At 53.3% G+C, this 5,010-nt stretch overlaps 1 protein-coding gene across 1 annotated transcript in view; it reads left to right on the top strand.

Moving 5' to 3' along the window:
• The first annotated feature begins 1,641 nt into the window (after positions 1 to 1,641).
• Positions 1,642 to 5,010, top strand: part of LOC112548091 (IgGFc-binding protein-like) — a 26,740-nt gene continuing 23,371 nt past the window's right edge. Inside the window, exon 1 of the mRNA XM_025192384.1 lies at positions 1,642 to 1,729. The gene's annotated coding sequence lies outside the window, so the exon portion shown is untranslated. The remainder of the gene's footprint in view (positions 1,730 to 5,010) is intronic.

Genomic DNA, 5,010 nt, shown 5'->3' with positions numbered 1-5,010 from the left:
GGTGTGTGCATGCATGTACAAGCCTGTGTGCATCAGTCCCTGGGCTGGGACACCTGCATTCTCTCCCAGCTCTGGGAACCTAGCAGGGTCTAAGGGGTAAGAGCAGGGGGGGCTGGCAGCCCGGATGCCTGGGTTCTCTCCCTGCTATGGGAGGGGAGTGGGGGCTGGGAAGATCAGAGCAGCGGGGGAGGCTGGGAGCCAAGATGCCAGAAAGGCGTTGGAGCGGGGTTGTCATGGTTGTAGCCAAGGGACAGCCCCTCCAGCAGGATGCCTGGGTTCCTTTGATCCCCGGCTTTCCCAGCCCCGTGCCAGGCACTGACCTCAGGCTTCTGTAAAGGCCCCGGGTCTGGTTTCAGCCCACAGCCTCTCCGCTACCCCCAGGGGCCTTGGCCTTGGGCTCCTGGCCAAAGGGAACATGTGATAGTGCTGCGTTGTTCCCGGCTGAGTGCTCGCTTTGTCCCACCGCCGGGATCCGTGCCAAGCCAGGCCCTAAAACCCCGGCCCTTCCCTGCAGCCATTGTGCCCCGGTGTGGAATCCAGCTTCAAGGGGCTCCTCCATGGACCCAGCCCCTGTTTTGCCACTGGGTTGGATTCTTCTCCCCACCCCCACCCCCAGTGAAAAATATCCAGTTCTCTTCTTTTTCCCCCCAAAATAACCTCTCTCGTTGCCCCTTGCTTAGAGCCACAGTTCAGAAAGGACCCAGGTGTCCGGGCCAGCCCCAACTCCAGGAGGCCAGAAACACCCTGGAGAGGTCAAAAAAGGATCCAGGTGTTTGCTGCTATTGTTGCGATGAAGATGGCAGGGACTCCTGGGTTCCTTCCCAGCTCTGGGAGAGAGAGGAGGGTAGATAGAGCAGAGTGGGGCTGCCAGACACCTGGGTTCTCTCTTGGAAGAGGGAGAGGAGGGTAGATGGAGCAGGGCAGGGTGGCCGGACTAGGTGTCTAGTGAGTTAGAATGGGGAAGACGGGGAGCCCGGATGCCTGGGTTCTCTCCCTGTTCTGAGAAGGGGTATGGGGGCTGTGGGATGAGATCAGGGGGTCCCGGACACCTGGGTTCTCTCCAGCTCTGGGAAGGAAGTGGAGTCTGGGAGGTTAGAGTAGGGGGAGCTGGGAGCCTGGACACTGGGTTCTCTCCAGCTCTGGGAGGAGAACGGGGACTGGAGGCTGGGAGCCTGGATGCCTGGGTTTTCCCCCCATTCTGAGAGGGGTGTAGGGTCTGGGGGGTTACAGCCCAGACACCTGAGGTCCCTCCAGCTCTTGGAGGACAGTGAGAACAGGGGGCTAGCAGCCTGGACACCTGGGTTCTTCTCCAAGCCCTGGGAAAGAGGAGGGGGTTCAGGGGATTAAAAGCAGGGCGGACTGGAATCCGCCTCCTTCCTTCTCAAGAAATGGGAGCTCTGCAAGAGATTCAGCCAGCTTCAAAAGCTACCAGAGCTGCATTTATGAGCGGGGATGGGGGGGATGACACATTTCAGGGCCTGGCTGTGCCCAGGATGAGGGTTGTACAGCACCTGGCACAACCCCAATCCCAGCTGGAGCGTGGGCCGGCTGTGCCCTGGGGGTGTTTGTCCAGCTCCTGGCACAGCCTCACCTCTTATCTCCACTTCTATCAGTGCAGCCATGCGTCTCTGGAAACTGTGATGAAATCTAGCTCTGCAAGTGTCACCTGAAGCCCTCGGCTATAAAAGCCCCGTTCCCATTACGCAGCCCAGCCCAGCGCTCCAAGCAGGTGAGTCCCACTCTCTCCTGTACAGCTCCAGGCCCCGGGGGCTGGGGCTAGCAGGGGTGAGTCTCCAGCGGGCACCAAGCCAGGGCTGTGCAGGGGGTGGGAACCAGTCAAGAATGGGCCAGTGACTATGGAGAGATGGGAGAGGGTGCATTGAGACCAGGCAGGCCCTTTTGCGGGGTCAGAGGTTAAGTTCAGGGGCCAGGAGGTCGGAATCTCATCAAGGGATCTGGGTGCGGAGCTCAGAGCTCAAGCCGGCCGAGTTCAGGGGTCCAGAGGTTGGACTTCAGTCATCAGAGATCGAGAGATCCAGGTCCAGGGTCAGAAGTGAAGAGTCCAGGGGTCAGAGATGGAGCCAGCCAAGTTCAGGGATTCAAAGGGTCAACGTTCAAGAGCCAGAGGTCAAGGGTCCAGGGATCAGAGTTCCAAGGTTTCGTGTCTAGGAGTCCAGGGATCAAGACTTCAAGGAATCCCTTGAAGTTCAAGGGGTCTAGGGGCCAAAGTTCAAGTGTCCAGGGGTCTCCATAAACTCAATAATCATGATAATGACTTTATTGCTCTTATCTTTATCCCAATGATTATACAGCAGATGTTCTGCTTTTTATTCCTGGCATCATCACAATTATAATGACGTATGAAGTGATTCATTTTTATTATTGTTATTAATGTTATTTTATTTTATTAATATTATTATTGCCATTGTTGCTATTATCACCTATTATCAATGGCATGTTGTGAATGTATTATTGATATTGTTATTAGTAGTAATAGTAATAATAATAGCAAAAATAATGATAATAATAATCATAGTAATAATAATAAGTATAATAATACTTTCTTCATAATCATTATGATAATGATGGAGTCCCACCATGAATAATGACTCTTCCTGGTATGAATATGAATCCAACCTGCCTTCCGCCTGACTTCCAATGGACAGGGCGAGCCACCTCTCCCTGATATTATTGTTTCTGAGATAATTGTTCCCCCTGTCATAAATAACAATAATTATGATAATGGTAATATCAGGAAACAGACTTATAGAGAATGAGGGTTGGAAGGGAGGGTTGCATCTAGTCCAACCCCCTGCTCCAAGCAGGACCAGCCCCAACTACATCATCCCAGCCAAGGCTTTGTCTACCTGGGTCTTTAACACCTCCGAGGATGGAGACTCCACCACCTCTTTGGGGAACCTGTTCCAGTGTTTCACCCCTCTCCTAGTGACAGTTTTTCCTAATATCCAGCCTCAACTTCTCTTGCTGCAGCTAGAACCCATTGCTCCTTGTTCTGTCATCTGCCACCGCTGAGAACAGTCCAGCTCCGCCCTTTTTGCAGCGTCCTAGTTGGAGGCTGCTATTCAATCCCCACTCAGTCTTCTCTTCTGCAGACTCTGCAGACTCAATCAACCCAATTCCCTCAGCCTGTCCTCACAAGTCATGTCCCCCAGCCCCCTCACCATTTTTGTTGCCCTCCATTGGACTCTCTCCAATGTGTCCACATCCTTTCTGTAGTGGGGGGCCCAACTCTGGACACAGGACTCCAGATGTGGCCAGAGTCAAATAAAAGGGAAGGATCACTTCCATCCATCTGCTGGCAACACTCCTACCGATGCAGCCCAGGATGCCGTTAGCCTTCCTGGCAACAAGGGCACCCTGCTGGGTCCTGTTCAGCTTTTTGTCCACTGTCACCCCCAGGTCCTTTACTGCAGAGCTGCTGCTATGCTGGAGATCTCTGTTTTGCATGTAGTGAATAATAATAAGATCATTACTTTTATTATTACTATTATTATCTTATTATTAGTAATATTATTAATGATGAGAATAATAATAGTATACTATAATGTACGGTACAGTAGAGCAGCACCAATACATTGGTCCTATATGGGATTGGCACCGATATAAAGAAAATTGATTCTATCAGAAATCAGCCTGCAGTAGCAGATAATTTGGGGGATAAATGCTTGTGCATGTGTGCAGCCACAGCGCAGCCTGCAGGAAGCAAGAAGCACAGCCCAGCAGCTTGGAGAGTTACTTGCAGCCTGGGAAGTCTGCTGTGGTGAAAGGGGAGGAGGAGGGAAGGGGCATGGGGGAGCAGATCAATGCCCCCTTCAGTGAGGAAGGGAGTGGGGCTGGGGCTGGGGCTGGGGCTGGGGCTGGGGTGGGGCACGCCTCTCATCCAGCAGCTCATCTGGTGACTTTCACCATTGCTCCCGCTGCTCATCCAGGAAGGCACAGGGTGGGTGTGGCCCTAGATCTGAGCAAGGCAAGGGTGGGCGGGCTGCAGCTGCAGGCTGGGGCTGGGGGCAGCATTGGCACTGGGTGGAAGCACAGAGGGGCTACAGCAAAATTTGGGGTGGCTGCAGCCCCACACTGTAGTATCCTCCTAGCACAGCCACCACCCACCCTGAGCACAATGCAGCACAGCCCCCAGCCCTAGCCCACAGTTGAAGCCTGCCCTGCCTTGCTCTGCACAGATCTGGGGGCACACACCATCCCCCACCCTCCGTGCCTTCCCAGACAAGCGGTGGGAGCCACCAGATGAGCTGCCAGATGAGCAGCATGCAACGGTAGGAGCTGCCTCCCCCATGCTCCCCGCACCCCAGAGGTGTCCTGGCTCCATCCTGTGCCTGCCCCAGCTAGACACCGCCTACCCCAGCCCCAGCCCCACTCCCTCCCTCACCACAGGGGGGGCGTTGATCTGCTCCCCCCACCCCGCCAACACCCCTACTCTCCCCCTCCCCTTTCACCACAACACACTTACCATCTGGACACAGCTGTATTGGAAATCGAATCGGTTTCAGCCAATATGCCTCCTTAAAAATCGGCTATTGGTATCAGCCCCCAAAATGTCTATCAGTGTACCCCTACAGTATAGTATAACATAGTAAAGTATAATACAGTGTAGTGTAGTAGGATAGGATAGTTATTATTATTAAATAACATACCCGGAACACTATTAATTCCTCACCTTGGGGATCCATTGTCAATGTTGCTATTCACATCAAAGATCACAAGGAGTATTTGTGTTGGGGTAATGAATATGCAGGCTGGGAATGAAGACTCAGTTGTATCAGGGCCTGTATTAATTAATCGGATGGAGAAGCTCTAATGAGTGTGATGATTATTGTCGTTCTGATTATTTGCCTATCTTGTCTCTGCTTGGAAGTCTCCAGAGCTGGGGCAGAACGCAGGCATCCAGGCTGCCAGTTCCCCCACTTTTCCCACCAGAGCCCCATCCCCTCTTACAGCTGGGGGAGAACCCAGGTGTCCGGGCTCCCTCAACCC

Source organism: Alligator sinensis, unplaced genomic scaffold (assembly GCF_000455745.1).
Source record: "Alligator sinensis unplaced genomic scaffold, ASM45574v1 scaffold113_1, whole genome shotgun sequence".
Taxonomy (NCBI): Eukaryota; Metazoa; Chordata; order Crocodylia; family Alligatoridae; genus Alligator; species Alligator sinensis.
Note: the sequence above shows the minus strand (reverse complement) of the source record. Positions and strands in the feature narration are given on the sequence as shown.